The sequence below is a fragment of the Microtus pennsylvanicus genome, chromosome 6, assembly GCF_037038515.1.
Source record: "Microtus pennsylvanicus isolate mMicPen1 chromosome 6, mMicPen1.hap1, whole genome shotgun sequence".
NCBI classification, from domain to species: Eukaryota; Metazoa; Chordata; class Mammalia; order Rodentia; family Cricetidae; genus Microtus; species Microtus pennsylvanicus.
The window spans coordinates 113,405,892-113,428,113 of record NC_134584.1 but is presented as its reverse complement, the minus strand read 5'-3'; the positions used below and the strand labels follow the sequence as shown (position 1 = coordinate 113,428,113).

Below are 22,222 nucleotides of genomic sequence, written 5' to 3'. Positions count from 1 at the left end.
GGGCAGGCTTCCGGCACAAAGGAAATCCCTTGCTTTTTCAGGTCATCTTGGACCATCTGCCATCTGTAACCTTGGGTTACAGGTGAGATAGCATGTATGATGGTTGGTCTAGAATGATTGTCAGTCTGATGAAATTGAGGATCACCTAGGAGCCACGCTACTGGGTGTGCTGAGAGGGAGTTCCAGACAGGATCACCTGAGCAAGGAAGACCCACCATCAAAGTGGGTGACATCATCCATTGATGGCCTAGAAGTAATAAGTCTGGGGAAAACTGTGTGTCTGCCTGTTTTCCCCATCCGCTACTGATAGCAGACAGGCCGTCTTAGTCAGTCTTCTAAAATGGACACAACACCAGTGACTCCCTAGGGATCTCAACTTTCAGTACAGATTCAGGACTATGGAAGCACCTGGTTTCATTGAGCAAGCTCTGAGTTTGTCCCTATAGTGTAAGTCAATCTAATGGTCCATTTTTATCATATTGTACACATATGTACACATTCTATTGGTTCTGTTCTCTAGAGAACTCCACTTAAATTCATGGATCTAAGTGAAGCAGCCAGTTTCCTTATATACGTACTTGTTTAAATTGCCTGGGGGAATTCCGTTAGTATAGATTCTCAGTGGAATACTATTGGTATTAGGATGGCTAATGTTTTCTTTAGGAAGGAACATCTATGTTTCACAGGGCACCCGGGGACATTCCAGGCCTTTGCCTATTAAGCATCATTAGCATCCTCAATTGTGTCAGCCCATAATGTCTCATAACCAAGAAACTCCTGTGGGTAACATTTTGATACAGTGCTAACATACAATGACTTTGTTAAGAAAATAGATTTATGTGAAATTGGATTTTTGGAGTGTGCATGCTATTAATTTCAACTAGATTAACCCTTTCAGGCAGTTTGAGAATCCATCACCCAAGGTACTTGATACCAGAAATGTTTCAGACTTTTAAAGTTTTTTGTTTGTTCATTTGCTTTGTACCAGTATACTTGCATCGGCTTTACTGGCTAAGCACCTCTAGCCTCCAAATCAAAAACTCAATTTGGTACATTTTTGTGCGTCATGACCATGCTTTAAAAGTTTAATTAATGAAACCAGTACCATGTGTGCCTTTGAAGGATATAGCTGCTGAGGTTATGGATAGTACAGTAGAATGGGGCTAGGGGTCTGCTGATACTGCATAGACAATACAGTGGATCTGCTGAGGATGCGTGCATGGTGCAGGGGGATGCAGGAGCTGATGAGAGTGTGTGGATAGTATAGGGAGGCTGGGAGTGAGTGGTGGGTTGGTTGACAGCAGGAAACAAGTCTGGGAACATTTTTATTGGTGTGTATTTGTTTGTGAATTTCACGTGGTACCCCAGACTCCTGAAAACAGTCAGCTCTTTAAAGTAGCAGCAAAAGATTTATAATAAGAGCCATCCTTGCCTTTTTACGGGGAAGGGGGCCTAATCATATAAATATAAATTTAAAATGTGAATTCTATTTATACATTGGTAGTTTGTAAGATAAAATTAAATATCCTCTGTATACTCTTGACCAATAAGAATGGGACTATGAGCAGTTGTAGAAACGACACAGGAATATTCTCCTTGTCCCTTGAGTATGTTCTTCCCTGATACCCTTTTAAAGGTAAATTAGAACTTTCTGTCTATAGCATGTCAGTCGGACTTGTACACAGTTGCTTCTTTTGTGATATCTGTGGACTTGGTGGAACCTGGAGTTCTGCTTTAGTTGGAATGCAGAAGCCATGGAACCCAGTCCATGCGTGTGCATAGACACACCTGCTGACTCCATCTTTAAAGCTGCACCATCCTTGTTAGTGGTGAAACACTGATGCCTATGTGACTCACAGCATAGTCTGAATTACTCTGCTACTTTATAACTATGCCAGGTAAGCATATTTAATTTCATTTTCATTCCTGACTGTTAGTAGCTGACATTCCCATACACATCCCCACAGCCCCCAGTACATTCTTTATCCCATCCATCCATCCAGACATCCATCTATACATCCATCCCCATCCATCCATCCATCCAGACATCCATCTATCCATCTATCCCCATCCATCCATCCAGACATCCAGACATCCATCTATCCATCCATCCCCATCCATCCATCCATCCATCCAGACATCTATCCATCCACATCCATCTACCCATCCATCCATCCATCCATCCATTCATCCATCAGTTTATCCATCCATCCATCTATCCATCCATCCATTAATTTATCCATCCATCCATCCCCATCCATCAACCCATCCATTCATTCATCCATCAATTTATCCATCCATTCATCCATCCATCAATCCATCTATCCATCCATACATCCATCAATCCATCTATCCATCCATCCCCATCCATCCATCCATCCATCCATCATCCACCCACCCATCCATCCATTCATCCATCTATCCATCCATCCCTAACCCAAAAGGTAAAATCCTAGCCATCATGTATTTAATAGCTAATAGGTAATCATTGGTATTTCCCGTCATATTAGGCTATGGGCTTATAAAAGTATGTTATTCCTAAATTCTACAGCATTTAATATGAGGGTAAAGTAGTCATGTCAGGAATTTAAACTCCACGGGAGTGCAAAAAGATAACATTAAAATAAATAAAATATTATAAGAAAAGTAAAGCAGATGCAATGATCCAGTTGGCAAAGGCGTCTGCAGCCAAGCATAGCAACCTGAGTTTAATGCCTGGGAGTCACACACAGGAGAGAATGGACTCCCCACACATTGTCTTATGACCTCCATGCTTTCTCAGTGGCGTGAGTCCACATACACACATTCATTGGTGCAGGTGACATTTCCCACAGTGACCTGCCCGAAGGTTAGATATCCTTGACTATAGTGGTTGCTTTGGAGATACCCACAAAACAGCATCAAAGATGATAAAATGAAATTCTGGGACCCCTGGGGTAGCAAAGAGAAGGGAATGTAAGCCCACAATTGCTAGCAGCCATCTTGCTACCTGAAAATAAGGTCATCACAGTCCTAATGTCCAGTGATGCCTGGCACTAGACTACTTTATTTTTTTCCAGTGTTAGCTATAAGCAGATCTTTTGTTGTGACTTTAGGTCAAGTTTCTTTTCTAGTCCTCTGAAATAAAAGCTAAAACTCTGAGAGAGATAAAAGGGCTTTGGGCATTTTCTACAAAGAGCTTGTAGCCTCACGGGGGATATACACAAATATAATGTAACAAGTTCATTGAGCCCAGAGCTGCTGTTAAGATGGACACACTTCATGAGCCCAGAGGTATTGGGTGTAACACCCATAGCACAGAAGATGACAGCACGTAACTTTGTCAATATTTGCTCCTGGCCGTGCATCTTGGATCGATTATCGGTCTTGTTGATGCATTACTCTCCATGTCTGGTGTGTGATTACTGCGCACCTCACTCTGCACAGTAACTTCAGTTGGTTTGAGAGCAGAATGGAGAAGTGAGTGCATCATCTGCCTGTCAGGGAGCAGTTGGCTGGAGGCGGAGTCATGGTTGCTTAGAGGATGACTTCACACGCTGTAACTGCTTTTAATTGATTTCTTTGATTTGCTTGGATGATGACACGTGTGGTAACGTTGTAAACCAAGTATGCTTATCGGCGGATTACACGGCTCAGCGTTCATCTGCAGTTCATGTGTGTCTTTGAAGATGTTTATTTTAGCGAATCTAATTTTAGCGTGCAGTAGTCTTTTATTTTCGAATCATGACAGCAGGCATCTTTTTTATGAACCCATAAAGTCTTCTATTTTATTTTTGCATTGCATAGAACTATACCTCTTCTTTGTTCTAAGGAGTCTCTCCCTGTTGGAAGGAGACTATAAGTTAAAATACGTAATGTTATGTTTCTCAAAGTGATACATCAAAAAAAGAGAAATGGATGAAGATTATGTTGATATTACATTTTCTTTAACCCAAATATGAAAAATATAATCATCTCAAGATATAATAGATGCATAAGTTACTAGTGAGGTACTTTGGAGTTTTACACCAGTTGATAAAGACCAGCTTGTAACTTACACTGTATGCACATTCAGTTGAGAGCAGCCAGAACTCAACAGCCTAGCAATGGTCCTTGTATTGGGAAGTCCAGGTTCTGAAGTTCATTAGCATTGACAGTGAAGAGTCCTTTTATAGACTCAGTTGTTCAATTGCTTCTTTTCCACAAAGCATTTTCTGCAGCTCTGCTGTGGGATGGGTTGATGGTCTTGCTTTGGAAGCAGCAGGTCATTATTCAATTACATAGAAAATTGCCCAATCCTGTTGATGAAAGTCAGACTTAAGGATGCTGAATTAAGTATTTCCCTTGAAGATAAATGAAAGAGATGATGTTTTGAAAATTTTCAGAATTTGAATGTAGACTTTCTTGTAATTATATTTGGTTTAAAACTTGCAGTTTAATTAACTCTAGGTCTTTTTTTTTTCTTCAGACGGAAAACTCTTTTTTAGGTCTGAGCTTTAAGTTGTTTTCCTAGTGACTTTCCAAGTTATACTAAATAACATATCTAGGGAGCAAAGCAAAAATCTTGATTTCAAAAGATCTTGTCTTAGGAAATTAAAAGCTAATGTCAGGATATTATAACTTTTCTTCCCTAAGAGAGATCCCTTGACAAAAATAACCTAGGGGACTGGGCCACCAAACATGTCTAGTGTGTTAGTTGTCTCATTGCTGCGAGGGAAGTCTGGTGAGAAGCCTCTTAAGGAAGGAAGGATTTATTTTATTTTTAGCTTCTTAGTAGTCTATGTTAATTATGTATAATAATAGGCTTCATTGTGACATTTGTATACATGTGTATAACGTATATTTATTATACCCACATTTTTTTTCTTTGAGGCAGCATCTCCCTATGTAGCTAGCCCTGGCTTTCTGAAAGTTCACTATGCAGACCAAGGTGGCCTCAAACCCCTCAGAGATCCACCTGATTCTGCCTTCCAAGTACTAGAATTGAAGGTGTGCACCACCATCATTGACTAATCATGCCTCCGATAAGTACCCTTCCCCCATTCCTATTGATCCCCTTTTTCTCCCAGCCAGTTGTCCAAGAAGGGTTTGTCTTAGGTTATTGTTGGGGGGTTCTACAAATACATCACAGTGGAGAGAGCATGGCAGAAGAATTTTGGGGAGAGGAACTCAAGGTCCCTACTCAAATTACATCCACTATCTAAAATCAGAGAGTGAACAGGAAGTAGGACCCCACTTCCTCCAGTGATCCACTTCCTCCAATGACTCACTTCTAGCAAGACTCAATTTCCCGAAAGTCCCGCTACTTTCCCAACAATGCTACCAGCAAGAGAACCAAATGTTCCAACATAAGAGCTCATGGGCCATTTCACATTTCTACAACATATTGTTTCTGACTTGGTATCACACTGACTATATCAGAAATTTTACTCAGCTTCTGTTTCTACTCAGATGAATATTTGCACAGATTTCCTACCTGCATGGAATGCTAAGGAGAGCAGGCAGATGAAGTCTATCCATCTGAACGATCTCTATGTGTTCTGCCCCAAAGCAGCTTTTTTCACAGCCAGAGAGCCAGCACCAACTTAACTTCTAATGTTATATCTGCTTGTTGAGTCCGAACTCCTTAAACCCAAAGAGTAGAAAAGAATTTTCTTGAAGTAAAGAGCAGGTGACATTTCTTTTGTTCCAAGGAGTCCAATCCCGGGAAATAGCAAATATGCCTCCTTGCTCTTTCTAGTCTTGCTGGTACATTGGGCATGAATAGGCCTGTATTAAATAGGATCTCTCAGAGAAACAAAATCGACAGTTCTTTTTTTTATACATGTGTGTATAGAGAGATTTATTATAAGGAATTAGCTCATTCATTTTGGAAATGGAGAACTCCCAAGATCTGCTGGTGGTTAGCTGTAGGCCCAGGAAAGAGCAAATGTGTTGGGTCCTTTCTGACTCAGAAGACTGGAGAGACAGAGGTGCCAGCTTGAAGGCAGCAGAGACAATGACTTCTAAGTCACCCAGCCCTTCAGTTCTGTGTAGACCTTTGATGGTTTACATGAGGCCCACCTGTGCTGGATATGGCCATGTGTTTAATCAGCTTGATCAATTCGCTGTTAATTTCATCCAGAAACACCTCCAAAGACACACCGAGAATAACCCTTTAAGTATCAGGCACTGTATGGTCCCATCGAGTAAATGTGCAAACCATCTCAGGGGTCTTTTGGGTAAGTCATCTGTAAACAGCATCTCTTCTTTAGATATTCAGCTTTGGTGCATTTATTATAGTCATGTGATTATTTCATCCATAGCAGCTGTCTCCTGCACCATGTGGCCAGAAGTGAATGAGCTTCAAAGAAATAATAGTGTTCTCTCTTGCTGTGATAAATTCTTGACCCAAACCGGCTCCGAGGAGGAAAGACTTTCTCTCATCTTACACTTTACAGACCATCACTGAGGGAAGCTAAGGCAGGACCTCAAGGCAGGACCTGAAGCAGAGCCCATGGAAGAGCACAGCATGCTGGCTTGTTCTCTGTTGCTTGCTCAGCCAGCTCTTGTCCACAACCCCCATGGCCACCTGCCTGCCCCGGGATAGCCCTAGCCACAGTGGACTGGGCCTTCCCACATCATTCACGAATCAAGAAAATGCTCCACCGCCGTGTACAGACCAGTCTGATGGAGGAAATTCTTCAACTGACATCCCCCTCTTCCCAGGTGACTCTAGGCTTTGTCAAACTGATAAAACAAACAAACAAACAAAAACACTAACTAGAATGATATGTGTAACTCATTATGTTGAATATAAAAACACGTAGATAAATTTATCTTTTCTTTATATGTATTTTGAATATCATCAACTGTCCCTTCTCCAGAAGCATTTGGGAGCAGTAGCACTGGATGGTCTTAATGAAGACATTAGCGCGAGGCTGTCTCCATCATAGTCTTTCTTATCAAGGTGATTTCACTAGTGAACAGACACTTGAACAGAGACAGAAGGCAGATGCTAGGGAGTCAGTGCTGTGGTTAGGTTGAAGAACAGATGAGAGGCAGGAAGTGAAAATGACTGATGTAACCCAGGAACTCAAAGCTTCAACTACGAACATCAGCCACCAACACTGAATCCCTGCAGCTCATGCTCTCTGCAGCCCATCACGAGAGACAAACAGCCAGTGGCCCCTCGTGTTCTGTTGGCTCTTTGCTTGCAGGCAAATATGGGCCTGTTGGAATAACTGAACCAGTCTGAAATGATGTGCTTTTGCGTGGAACCTGCTAGAGGAATGTATCTGGGAGGCCTGCCTGTTCTGTCACTTGCTGCACCAGAAGGCTTGGTGATGCAAGTGAAGGCTTTGAAAACAAGAGCTCAATGTGTTCTGTTGGCATTCAGGCTCAAGGAAGGAGGTGCTTTCATCCCTGAGCTCAGTCCTGGATCTGGACCAGGACGAAGAAGAAATCCCCAGTGGTTATTAATGGCTCTTCCCCGCTTCTCTCACATGACTTCATTGGTTGGGTAGCATCCCTTTCTCAACAGGGGCTAAAACAAGAGGGAACGGCCCTTGGAGACCTGCCAGGATAGTACAGGAGTGAGACTGTAGGGCAGGACTTTCTTCCTTCTGTTCTGCCTAAGGCCACGTGTCTGGGCACAAATGGATTCTCTTCCCCAAGTCTCAGTTTCCTCACATGAAACTAAAAGGATAGACTGTGCTTTTTTCCATTTTTAAGAATTCTTCCTTTATTTTTATTGTGTGCAGATGAGTGTTTTGTCTGCATCTAAGTCTATGCACCATGCACAGCATGATTGTCCGGTGTTCCTGGACGCCTGACGAGGGCATTGGAACCCATGGAACTGGAATTATAGATGGTTGTATGCTCCCATGTAGGTTCAGGGAATTGAGCCTGGATCCTTTGGAAGAGCAGCCAGTACTCTTAACCACTGAGCCATCTTTCCAACCCCTGATACATTTATTCAAAGTTTCCACTTTAGTGTGTCTCCATCAACATTATCTAAATGCCTGTTAAAAATTCATATTTGTAAACCACTTTCCAGATCTATTCCTGGGAGTGGGACCTTGCTGCAATCTGCCAAGCAATTAGTACTCTGAAAGACTCCTAGTCTCAAAAAAATTGAAAATTATTTGACAGGGGAAAAAAGGGTAGCCTGTATCACACATCTAACCCTACTTTAGTTGATTATAGACAATGTGTCAATTAGGGGGTTACAAACCAATGAGTGAATCAAAAATCATGTCACTCATTATGATTGACAGTAGGAAGAAATGACACATTATAAAAGAGCCCAGCGGAAGAGACCAGGTGCTAGGGAGATAGATGACCCTGTTGAAAGCGCTGGCCCAAGAAACAAGAGGATTGGAGACTGATCTCTGTCTTAGGATTTCTATTGCTGTGATGAAACATCATGACCAAAAGCAACTTGGGGAGGAAAGGGTTTGTTCCCAGCAGCTGGGTAGGGTGGCTCATAATCACCTCCAGGGGAATCGGCCATCCCTGTCTAGACTTCATGGGCACCTGTATACATGTGCACAGCCTTACACATACACATAAATAAAAGAAAATAAACTCTTTTCTTAAAGCATAGTATTGTGTGAGCCACTTAAACAGGGCCTGAAAAATCCCAAGCCCCCCATAGTAAGAACAGCGGGAGGCATAGAGTCACTGGATAAATAAATCTGCCCGGCACTGATGGGTCTTAATGGTTGTGAACCTCTCTACCCTCTGTGTATGTGGCTCCAGTGTTTGCCTGGTCCTGAAGCACAAGAAAGATTCCTATTATTTGCAGAGAAGTGGGGTGCTTTTCACTCCCATGTTAGCAAATGCCCAGCTTTGATAGCCCAGCTTTTAGCTGAGCTCAGACTCAAGACAAGGCTTGTTGATAAAGCAGACATGTCAGAAAGCATCACCATAAACGCCACGAAGCTGTTGATTTAAGGGTTTCGGGGTATACTGTAGGTCATCAGGCCCCAAACAGAGCACATGGGTGTCTATCTGCGGACTCGGCTTCTCCGCTGTAAATCTGTCAGCGCCGGCTGTTGAGTCAGCTACTGAGAGCAGAGAGTCTGAGGTCCTGTTTATCCTGTCATATCAGCTTAGGAGAACAGTTTTTTCTTTTGTGGCTCTGTGGAATAAGCCAATCCTCCCTGTTAAATGCCGTGTTTGCCTAATGCAGTTCCTTATCTCTATTTTCATTACTGTCTGCTTCTGTGGAACAGGCTGCAGGCAATGTCGTTTCAGGCTTAGCGTCTTTCTGACTAAAGGTGCCACTCTGTTTATGAGGTGTGCATGAGGTCCCGCATGCAGCTTTGCTCCTCGTAAGGAAGCCTTAGTTTCTGCTATAAAGGGAATAAAAATAAGGAGCTAAACTGGCATCTGTTGGGGAAGGTGCCACTCCTGGTTCATTAATTTACCAAGTGGCCGTGTTCCTATAATCAACCAGAGGGGACTATATACAGCTACCAGCCTCAGGAACATTTCTCAGAACTCTCTAGTTCCTCTCTTAAACATAGCCACTGTGGATTCTCACCTCTGAGAATCAGATTCGCCTGTTTCTGAACCTCCATAGATATAATCAACAGGAGGCTGCTATTTGACCCCCTTATTTTTTTCCAGGTGAACCACCCATAATAGTAAAACTCTCATTCCTGTTTGTCTAAAGCACCCCACTGCAGCATTTACTCCCCATTCCATTGTTGATGAGACTTTGGGCTGCCTCTGATCAGTTCACAGTGATTACAGATCTCTTCCAGGTTGGGTGTGTTTAAAGGTGGGATTTCTGCATTATAATATGTATGGAGTTGCAACTTTTATAGAAAATGTCAAGTACTTTTTCCAACTGTTTCTCCGTGTGTCTGTGCTTTTATATGTGTGTACAGCCCAGATGTGTATGACTTTCCTTTGTGTCTCTGTGTTCTATTGCTGAGAAGAGACACTATGACCACGACATTTATAAAGGAAAGCATTTAACTGGGGCTGGCTTACAGTTTCAGAGGTTTAGTCCATTATCATCATGGCAGGGAACCTGACAACACACAAGCAGACATGGTGCTGGAGATGGAAATGAGAGTTCTGCATCCGGATAGGCAGGCAGCAGAGAGAGAGAGACACTGGGTCTGGATTGAGCATTTGAGACCTGAATGCCCACGCCAGTGACATATTTCCTTTAACAAGGCCACACCTCCTAACAGTGCCACTCCCTATGAACCTATGGAGGCCATTTTCATTTAAACCACCACACTTAGTTTCTCCCAACAGCCAATAGTTGACATATTTTTTGTTTGATTTTATTTTAACGACTGTGGAGTGAGTGGTCTTCCTGTGTTCTTAACTGCTGAGCCCTCTCTTCAGCCACTTGTTGGCTTTTGTTTTAGCATTTTTGCCTGTTTGTGTTTTAGCATATATTGTTGCCATGTTTATTTTACCATTCATTTTGTAAATGCACGTTAAGCCATGCTCGTCTCTGTGGAGTAAATCTCACTCAGTCAAGAGACAGTGTCCCTTTTGCTCACTTTTGGCTCTGATTTGTAAATATTTGTTTAGGATTTCCTTTTGAGAAATGTTTGTTTACAAGTTTGTTCTCTTGTTGTGTCCTTATTTGGTTCGGGTCCTGAAATCTAGCTGTCTTCATAGAATAATGTGGAAAATACAGAGCTTTTTTTTTTTTTTTGCCTTCCTTATGTTGAACTGCACATTCCTTTCTTGTTGAAAACAAAAGATTCTAAGATCATTGCTTTCTCAGCCCTTTCTTCTTTTCTATTGCATGCTTTCGTAGCAAGTCACACATCTTAACCTGTCAGCTCTGTTGCCATAGAAAATATTTTATAGTTTTCCTTTGACTTTCCCTTTCAACTCACAGATTAGTTAGAAGGAGTTGCTTCGTTTTCAGACGTTTGGGAATATCAAATATCCAGTCATATTTTCGTGCTCTAGTTCTAGTTTGATTTAACAATAGTGAAATAATATCTTTCTTCATGTTTTTAGCCCTTCAAAATTTCAGTCTTATATATGGAGCTCACAATGCAGCCCCAGCTGGCCATCGAGTTCTGGGGTTCTCTTCCCTCATCCTCCCATGTGTTAGGGTGAGAGGTGTGCGTACTGTGTGCACAGACTGTGTAAATTCTGGCCTACTTCAAGTCTCCCTTCAGTTCTAGGATGTGTCTTCCTTCTCCTTCCTCCTCCTCTTCCCTTTCGATGTTCAGAGTTCAGTGTTTGTTTTATTCCCTTGTTAAACATCCAGTGCTGTGACTTAGTTAGTTTTGGGTTGTTTAATTCCAGCTCCCTGAACCACCATCCTCCATGTAGCAAATTCCTCAACGCTGAGCCTCCATCATTGTTGGACTTGCTTCTTTGTTCTCTTCTCTGAAAGACACTGGAACGTCAAGCCTTAGATACGTTAGCTGGCCCAAACACAACGTCCCACTTTCCTTGTTTTTTCTTGACTCAGCAGAAAATAGTGTTTGGTTTTCTTTCTCTGTACAACTATTTCACCCTTCCAACCCTTACCACATTTGTCTAACGTGATCTGTAGAGTGCTCACATCACTCCCTTTTGTTTCTCTTCTTAGGGGATCCTCTTCTTTGATCCTGGATGCCTTCATAGCTATTCCATGTGTTCCTATGGTAGGTTGGGAGGGAATTTTGTAATAATTATCTAGTTACTTCCTGTTCAAATGTTGGGCTGTGACCTGGAAATGAAGATAAACAAAAATCCTTTTCTACCCTAAGTCGCATTTAGTCACAGCAACAGAGAGGAAACCATGGAGCCAGGATGTTTGATACATCGTCCACAAGCCCTTGTTCAGCTAGCTAGCTTACACATCTCAGACCTGCATGCCCAGAGAATGGTGCTGACCACAGTGGGCTGGGCCCTCCAATAACAATTAACGATCAAGACACTTCCCCATAGACTCGCGTACAGGCCAGTCTGATTGGAGAAAGCAGTCTCTCAATTGAGACTACCGTCCCAGGTAGCTCTCTAGGCTGCATCGAGTTGATAGTAAAAGCTAACCAGAACAGCATATAGTGATACTTTTTATTATAAGATAATGAATTGTGTAATAATAGCTTTACATAGCAAGGGAATGAAAAGGCATATTTCTTTGTCATACTTCCTCCCACATACACCTAGTGATTTAAAAAATATTTTTCTTGGTCTATAGCTTACTATTTTAAGTTTGTTTATTTGTGTGTGTGTGTGTGTGTGAGCGTTTTGCCTACATTTATGTATGTGTACCACGTGCATGTATGCTCATGGAAGCTAGAAGAGGGCATCAGATTCGCCTGGAACTCGAGTTACAGGCAGTTGTGAGACACCATTTGGGTGCTGGCAATTGTACCTGGATCCTCTGCCAAAGCAGCAAGTGTTCTTAATTGCTGAGGTATCTCTCTAGCTCCCATTTTAAGAGTTTTTTTTTTTTTAATCCTAGTTTTGATCTATTTTTTTACGGATGCTCTAGGTGGTTCCTCTGTTACTTACTTAACCCTGACAGCAGCAGTCTAAATATTCTCTAACCCCCACCTTTCCAGTGAGGAAAGGGAGAGTCAGGGCCATGTGATAGACCCGGATGCTTCTGTCCCTCCATCCTCTAATGTGCTTGCTTTCAGAGAAAGGGCCTGGGAGGAGGTAATAAGGGTGGGGACTGGTGCCTTTTAAGAGAGATACTATGAACAACTTCCTCCACCGTGTGAGGACACAGTGAGAAGGTGGCCACCTAAAGCCAGAAAAGAACCGTCTACATGATAGTCACCTTGATCCTGCCCATGTGACCCCTGAAACGGAGAGAGAACACTCGGTTTCTCGTGGCGCCCAGTCTGCAGTTTTGCGGCACAGAACCCCTGGCAGACTACAAGAGCCAAATCACTTCAGGTCTCTCGTTTAGCAAGGCAGAGGGATCACCTCTGTAGGTGGAATGTTCCCTTCTAATTTACGAAAATGGCGCACTTCAGAGCATACCTGAAAGGGACATTTCCCGTGATGCCCTTATTCAGCAGCGAATACAGCTGAAGCCTGCCGAAGGTCTGCTCTACTCTGGAAGCTGGCATGATGTTGGGCTCTGGCTTAGTGTGAGCCACCCTGCCAAGAGGGATGGTGGAGGTGCCCGAGACACTGACAGGAATTCTATTGTTTCCATTTGATTTTTCATTCAGAGCTGCAGAGGTTTTGGATGCATTTGACCACAAGCTTCTTGTCTGGACATGAATTTGAATCCACTTAGCTGTCAGCATGCCACTGAGAAGTCCAGATTTGCTCTGCGAGCCTCACGCGGGGTGGCCAAATGCCGCTGCTAGACAAACCCTCCCTTTGTCTGCGTTTTCTTGCCGCTCTCAGTCAGAGCCTAAGCCGCCTAAAACACCCTGTATTTTTCCTCACCAGTGGCTACGGTAATTAGCAGCAGTGCTGAAGCATTTTTGGTCCCTTCTCCATCCCCCACCCCCCACCCCCAGCCTCTGGTCTTCCTCTCTCATGAAGACACTGCTCAGATATCTTCCTCCTTTTCAGGCTGTCTTCTCTGCTACTTCAAAGCTGAGGTAAGGTGTCCTATGGCTATTTCCACCTGCCAGACAGCTAACTCCTGCAGGAGAAACTGACTCCAATAATCCTCGCCTCCTCAGGGATCCTCCACATTGATGTGGAGCGTCATAGCATAGGCTGTGTGCAAAATGCATCCGTGACTGGCCTGGGGAAAAATGAGACACTCTCATGGCATAGATAAGAAATAAAGGTTCCTATCTTACTAACTCCACAATCATCATGGGTTTGATGTTGTATTTTTAAAGTTCTTATTGTTATATGTGTGTGTGCACACACATGTGAATGCAGGTGCTTGATGAGGGAAGAGGAAATTAAAGTCAGTTGTGAGCCACTCAGTATGGGTGCTAGGAACGGAACTTGGGTCCTCTGAAAGAGCAGCAAGTGCTCTTACCTGCTGAGCCATCTCTCCAGCTCCTCCATGCTGTGTTTAAGCAGTATTTAGGCACACAGTTTACAGTAAGCTTTCTATTTTGCTTTATCTTTCCTTAGAATTATAGTCATTACTTCTTTATCTTCTTTATTTATTTATTATTGTAGGAGAAGATGGTCCTGGGTCCATGTGGTTAGAGAATATGAGGTAATTGAACGTCACACTCAAAAGGCATTTCTCCCGCCCGATATTTTTCATGGCCCAAAGAAGTTATTCCCCCCAGGTCCATTTTCCTGGTGCCCTGAGAAGGCCCAGTTTCCCTTTGTTGTCTCTTGGAGTTTTATGATTGCTTTAGCAGGAATGCAGAAAATATTTCAAACTCTTGATCCATTCATTCACATTGTTCTACTCCCCCTCTTCCTCTTAACCAAGTTCATCTTTAAAAGCCAAAGCTTTGGATGGCAAACACCAGTGCCAAGGTTGCCTGTGTCTTGTTTGCAGAGTTGCCTAACCCACGTGAAACCCTGCAACCATCCCCAGCGCTACATAAAGCCAGGCTCCACAGAGAAATCCTGTAATCCCAGCACTAGGTAGAGACAAGCAGATGGGGAAGTCAAAGCCAGTCTCAGCTGCACACTGAGTTTGGGTCCAGATGAACTATGTAGGATCTTGTATCACAGGAAAAAGTAAGAACCAGTGTCCAGAGAATTTTCAAAGGCCACGCACACTCCACAGAAATTTGTGTCCAAATGTAATGGTTCTAAGGTCACTCTTAAATGTTTTTCTTTTTCTGTCCAGCCATCTCCCCAAACTTAAATTCATTCAAGTCCCTTTTGTTTCCTTTTTAAAAAATTTTTACTTATGTGCAACTGTGTGTATAAGAGAGGGGAAGGAGAGAGAGAGTGGGGGGGGGGTGCAGGGCATGTGAATGGGCGCCTGCTGAGGCCATCAGTGGGCCTCAGATGTCCTGGAGTTACATGTGCTTGTGAGCAGCCTGATATGGGTTCTGAGAACCAAACTCAGGTCCTCTGAAGGATAGCGGGTGCTCTCCTCCAGTGGTCCATCCCTCCAGCACCGAGTCCCTCTGTGTTTACTTTCACAGCATCAAGACTCTTCCTTCTAAGTACTTACCTTACACTTAATTATGGACCCTTCTGGTTGTCAACAGTCTCTCCCCCTAGATTGTACATAGTGTGGTACGGGGCTACACCTGATTTTTTCTCAGTAGCTTTGAGGTATACAAGGGTTCGCATATGTTAAATGCAGGAAGGTGTGGCTCGGTTTCCATTAATAGAAAAGGAACTGGCTGGGGCATGCAGCCGATTTAGAGCTATTTCAGAGGCTCTGACTCACGTGCTATCAGGGTATAGTCCAAGAAAAAGGACCCAAATATCCCTAAGCCTGGTATCTCTGTCTCCTGGCCTCATGTATCCTGCTTTAATGTTGTGGCATGGCTTGGAGGCACAGGCTCTGACGACCAGCAGTCTTGAATTTAAAGCCTTGGCTCTCCCACTTCAAAGAATTATAATATTGGCATTTTGTTTCTTTTCCCAGGTGTGTGTTACATGCATGTTTAGAGGGGGCACAGGTATGTGTGTATGTGTGTGTGTGTGTGTGTGCCTGTGTGTATGCATTTGCATGCACACTGATGCACATGAGCAACCATGTAACGGCGCAAGATTGATGTTAGGGATCTATGCTCAGTCACCCTTCTGTCTTATTCATTGAGACAAGGTCTCTCAATCAAATCCAGTACTTACCGATATTTCTGGTCTTGCCAGCCAGTTCCTCTGGAGATCCCCAGCCCCCTGCTTCAAGGCTTAAGGGTCAAATACTTTAACAACTGAGCCATTTCCCCATGGTTGGGGAAATTGATTGATCCTTAATACAGCCCCTATCTAAACATGCATGCTAAATAAGATGTCTCAAAGCCTGCTTCCCAGATGTTGGTTGTCAATAATAATAATAACTAACTTGGGATTTAAAAAGTATCTCTTGACTTAGATTTATCAATCTACCTCTTAATGGTGCTGATGCCATTTTTCTAAGGTTTACTTTTTATTTTGTGTGTGTGTGAGTGTTTGCCAGCATGAATGTATGTGCAATATATGTATACAGTGCCCACAGAGGTCAGAAGATGGCACCAGATCTCTGGGAACTGGAGTTATGGACAGGTGTGAGCCACCATATGGGGTGCTGGGAAATGAACCTGGTCCTCTGTGAGAGCAATAAGTGCTCTTAACTGCTGAGCTCTCTCTCTAGCTCTGTTAAAACTCTCTTAATGATAAAACCTTCTTCCTATCACCATCTATATGCCTTAAGATAAACAGATTGATCTTTCAGCATTGCTTGCCTTAACTATGAGGTTAGCAGTATTATGATCTATCTCAAGGTTATAGTGACTATGGCATTGAATTGTGTGTTTAAAATTTAAACCACCTTTGGCTCATAATGAGCAGTTCATATAGAAGCTGCTGTGTGTGATAACAAGGTCATTATGATTGTTGCCCCAGGATTGGCTTCATGTGATTTGATGGATACCCTGTGTCTATGTTGTGGGGTGTTTCTCATAAGGAATCAGGTTGAATATGTTTTAGTTAGGGTTTCTATCACTGTGATAAAACCCACTATGATAAAAGCAATTTGGAGAGCAAAGGGTTTATTTCAGTTTACATGTCCAGATCACAGTCTATCATGAAGGGAAGACAGGTCAGGAACCTGGGAGTGGGAACTGATACAGAGACCATAGATGAGTGATGCTTATTGGCTTGTTTCTCATGGCTTGCTCAGCCTTTTCTTTTACAACTCTGAGTACCCTGCCTTGGAGTAGCATCATCCACAGTGAGCTGGGCCTGCCCATATTAGTCATTAATCAAGAAAAAGCCTCACAAAAACTTGCCTACGGGCCAATCGAGAGAGGGATTTTCCTTAATTGATGGTCCTCTTTCTCGATGACTCTAGTTTGTGGCAGGTTGACAAAAAAACCAAGCAGGACATCATTATAGCGAGAGTTCCCAGTCTCATAAAACTACAGAGAACTTGGACCAAGAACTGGAAAGCTAAAATTTTGGGTATAGACAGCTAAGAGTATTAATCCAGCCATATTCTTGTTTGTTTTCCAAAAGGGTATTTTCTACTGTTAGTCTTTGGATTGATTATCCATGTTGACCAAATATTGGTTTGGCTATTAAGGGAGAAAGGAAATCATGTAAACAATCTTCTATATGAAGCTGATTTTAAAGTCATTTATGTTAGACTTTGATCTAGAACTTAAGCTTTGTTCTCAGAGTTTCCTCTACCCTTCTCTTCTGTCTGGGCCCCCTGTGGGTTGGATGGCCCACAAAGCTGAGGATGGGCCATCTCTGTTCAGTCTGCTAATCTCCTCCAGAAGTACTCTGCCAGTCACAGCCAGTGGTAGTGCTCTGGCAGCTCTGCGGGCAGCCCTAACCAGCCAAGTGGATGCAGGAGATTCACCAACACCAACACAGAGCTGTAAACTCCGCTATGGAAACAAGGACAGAACATCATAGTGACGAAATCAGTGACATCCAAGTTGCCTCCGGGCTCAGGGGCTAGAATGTTAAGTATGCAGGGCCTGAGATCCCAGTCTTTAACCCCACCATTTGGGAGATCTGGCTGTGGGTGTTGATTTATGCTATAGAGTTTCACATCAAGTACTTCTCTGTGGTAGAAATGTTTCTGCTTGTTTTAAATAGAGAGGTCCCTGGCCAAGTTTTGAGACAAGTCACTCTCCTATGTAAGGTAGCTCCATATTGAATTCTAGGTTGCAGAGAGCAAATCTATCTTAAATCACAGAGGACGGTTAACGAGGGATGCTGCCACTATGGTTATAATGGTTATCGTTGCTCTTGTTACTAGGAGCAGTGGTGGCCTCTGTGGTAGTGACCACATCATCTTGCGCATTGAGTCATACTGATGAATGTGTGTTGAATGCTTGCTAAAAGCCAGGCACTGAATCTGATACCTGAGCCTTGTTCTACCTGTAGATCCAGATGGCATTTTGGGTGTGTAGTATTTTCTTCTCCATTTCATGGTTGAAGTGACTGGGAATCAGGGAGATTAAGTAAGCATCCTGGTTTAATTTCTGCCACGGTGACAGAGTATCCTAGGAAAAGGCAGCTTAGGGGACCAAGGGCTTATGTTAACTTACGGTTCCCAGTTAGAGTCATAGCATCAGGGAAATCACTGTGGCCGTAGCCTGAAGCAGCTGGTCATGTCACATCCACAGTCGGGAGCACAGAGCAATGGATGCATTCATGCTGAGTACCCAGCTAACTTCCCCAATTTTTTAATAGTCTAGAGCCCCTAAACCAGGGCATGATGCCGCCTACTCCAGGCCAATTCTGGATGCAGTGTGGGCTGAGCATGGTCTTCGGTGGGTACAGGTTAAACCTCTGCAGTGCACTGAAAGTCCCTACCACAAAGACTTGTGGGAATGGAGGCTGTGAGACTGTCACCCCGTTCACTGCCTCCAGAAGGCCGTTACTGGAGCTAGCATTGCCTCAGTGCTGTGAAGCTAGCAGGCTGCTCTCAGCCTCTGGATTTTCTGGTTTGTCACAGTCTTGGCTGCTGCCTTCTGGAAGCTCTGAGTCTCCTTGGAATGTGTGATTGCTCCTACGTTTCCCATTATCCAACAGAACTTCTGGGTGTCCTAGTTTCTTCTCATCATTTCTGTTGGGAATCTGAATCCAAATCCTAAAAGCAGGGAAGATGTAAAAGAAAGGTTACCTGGGTGCGTATAGGGAGGTTCAGAAGAGCCCACGAGGAATGAACAGGTTTTTCTTTCCATCTCAGGCACTTGGGCAGTTTGAGATTTTTAAACCAGACATATATATGGCTGGGTATCACAGAGTATCACCCCATGATAAACCTCAGTAACTTGTGTTTTGTTTTTTGTTTTTCTTTTCCCAAGATGTATGTGTTGATTTGGAAAAAAAGAAACACTTGTATTATTTTGCAGCCATTTCTACCTTAAATGTCAGTATTTTCTGGTTTATTATTTTTTTTAAGTGCTCCATATAGCAGACAGCTGTACGCTATTCTCAGGATGGACTAAGGAATTCAGAATTTACAGTGTCTACATATCTGGTCAATTAAGACTCTGTCAAGCTTGTTGCAGAAAACAGTATTGTTCTTAGGATGCCTTTGATTGCTCCCTGGAGAGTTTCTTCTAGAAGATGGTGATAAGGAAATCACAGAGGAGGCACTAGCATGCTCATCCTCACCACATGGGGGAAGCCTGAAGTCCTAACATTCTTAGATAAGTTAAAGAGCAGAGGGCTCTCAGCATCTTCCCTGCACACACTTTCCTTCTATGGGGCCAGTAAACACATAGGGTTTCCCTCTGCACTTAGCTGACTTTTCTTCTTTCCCATTCCTAAATCAGATTCCCAAACTATTCTTCGTACTCAGGCTCCATGCAGAAATAACCGTGTTAAATGCAGAATCCGAGTCTCTTTGAAAGAGGTAGATTGGCATGTTTGGTGAGCAGACCCGGCAGAGTCCGTAACATGCCACTCTGTGAAAACAATAATTTTTTTTGGCATCCACCTGGTCTGACTTCAGTTTACAAAATAAACCAATCCCCACTTCTTGCATGCATTCTTGGACTCTTGATTTCCCCTGTGTGCCGGAATTGAGAACTTCCTCTTTGCAGTTTGGTCTTGAACTGATTGTTTTTCGCCTTCAACATTTGTTTTTCAATTAAGCTATTATTATTATTTTTTAACCTGTGAACATTTGCCTGTGGTTTTGGTCTAAAATAATTTTTTTTCAACCTTGTCTTTCTGATAACAACTTTCTTTAAAAAAATGATACCAATCATGTGAAACTGGTTCATAACCTGCACGGTGTCTGGAAACAGTTCTTTTGAATGACTTTATGCTGAAATGCAGTCATATTTTTGTAGGGAGGTTGTGATCTGTTTTTAATTTACAACAGTTTGAAGGCGTATTGATTTTTTTTTCCTGCTGATAATCAGCATTTCCCTTTTATGGCAAACACAAGCTGTTGATTAACCTCTTGGCTTCCCTTACCATTGAGTGCCAATGGCTTTATTTACCCAAATGGAATGTCGGTAGGTGAGTCAGCCTTTAATTCCAGGGGAAACTAGAGTGTGGTAGAGAGCTATAAATTATTGTGGTTCCATGCTAGAATTTAGTAGTCAATGGCTAGTGAAAATTCTGGCTTTGTCATGCTAGCTGGGTGGCCTTGGGTGTGTTACTTATTTTTCTTTCTTTCTCTTTCTTTCTTTCTTTCTTTCTTTCTTTCTTTCTTTCTTTCTTTCTTTCTTTCTTTTGTTCTCTCCCTCCTTTCCTCCTCCTCTTCTTCTTCTCTCTCCTTCCTTCCTTCCTTCCTTCCTTCCTTCCTTCCTTCCTTCCTTCCTTCCTTCTCCCCCCACCTTTCCACACAATTTCTAGTACTGGCACTACCTACCCGAAGGGTGCTATTAGGAGAGTTCCTCAGAGTTACCAGCACACATAAATGTGGAGAACCTCTACTGTCGTGGCTTCTAGTTGTAGTACCTGTCATAACAATGTACCTGTAGCCTTTCTGTAGAGTGATAATTGCCAAAGTTCTCTCTAATCCGAGGGTCTCCGCAGTCCTACTGACATCATCAGTTGTCCTTTGATTATTTTCCCCATTGCTCAGTGGCATAGGCTTTGGTCGGTTGATTGGTTGTTTGGGAAGTGGGATCCTTGTCCTTCTAGAATGTGTAACTTCCAATCTTGTGGGTGTGGCTCTTCCGTTAAAGGATTCTGGAGGTGTGTAGTTGGAACTGGTGTGTGTACCGAACAAGGAGGGTATACAGGGCTATGAAGTTATGCTTGCTGGAGATAGGAGGTAGCTCTGAGGATGGCTCAACTAAAAAGTGGGGGGAAAATACCTTAACCAGGTGGGTAAAAGATCTCAAAAACACCTAAGCTGGAGGCAATGGCTAATGCATATGTCCCTGTAGGCTGAATCCAGGAAAAATGGTGCAGCCTTGAATGGTGAATGATCCTTGGGGAACCTGCAAGGGTCAGAGACTGTTAAGGGTCACAGCCCTCTGTTGTATTGCCCCTCCAGAAAAATATAATTTCCCCTATAGATATTCTATCCACATTCAACCCCATCTCAAACACTGGTTTGAGATGCCAACTGGTGCCTCTGAAAGGCTCCCTCTGGTATCCTCAGAGAGCTGCCCTAGGTCTCCTCTGGTATTCTGGCTCATTTTGCCTTCCCCAGATCTCACACGGCCAGCAAGGAGGGAGTTGCAGGGGAAGGCAGGAGAGGAAACCATCCAAACATTCAGTTTCACCAGCAGATAGATTTTGCATGCTTATGGTCTTTCATGCATCAAGGGCAGACAGAAGTGGTGGATCAGATAGATATTTGCAATCTGTATGCAGCTGATCATGCTGGCTTAGAGGTTAGCTGCTGGTCTTAGAGACCTGTGCAGCTTAAGCAAGAGGATCTCCCCAGGCCTCAAGAGTCACTGATGTCCTGTGGAAAGAGAACAGTAAATATCTTATTCTTGAATGGATGGGCACCTGCGTGTACGTATACACACACATGCATACACATAATGTGGTTGTGTGGACGCTCTGCTTTCTTCCTTTGATTGATGAAATATCCTGGTATTTTATTTATGATGTTGATAGGCAATGGGATTTGCAATAATTGTTTTTAGGAAGACAGCAATTCTGCGTTAATGTTAATTGTAGTTTTTATTTTCAGGGCTCATAATTCCAATAAGGAAAAATGTCCTGTTATCTTTTTATATAAAGTAACTTTATTATTATTATTACAGACATCATTACACAAACTATCCCCACATTCCCTTCTTATCTACCTAGCACTATCACTTTTAATGACAACAATTCTATGGGACACAGCTTTTAATTTATGAGCTCTAACAACTTAGAATGTTAATATCTAGCCACTTAAACATACCCTATCAAAATGAATGTGGGGGGTCTATATTTATACATTTTAAGGGACAGAGTTAGAGTTGCAAATCATGGCTTCAAGTACACATAAGTAAATAGTAGCAACAAGTTTGAAGGGAAAATAACGATTTAAAAATAAATTAAGACATCATGAAAAACCAGCCCTATTATCTTATTTTAATGCTAGGAATTTTCTTTTAAAATGTCCTTGAAAAATCACACTTTGAGAGGGGAATTGTTATTTCACTGTGGTTCATTGGGGCAACTTCCAGTGCAGTTTCTGTAACTCCATGGCAGGTTTTCTTTCTTTCTATTTTTCTCCTCTCCATTGATTTCTTTTGATACAAATTTCTGAGGACAACATTATATTTTTTCTTCCCCCCTATTT

General features: G+C 42.8%; 1 protein-coding gene across 2 annotated transcripts in view; it reads left to right on the top strand.

The window, feature by feature from the left end:
• Positions 1–22,222, top strand: part of Adamts18 (ADAM metallopeptidase with thrombospondin type 1 motif 18) — a 131,153-nt gene that overhangs the window by 16,483 nt on the left and 92,448 nt on the right. The window lies entirely within an intron of this gene.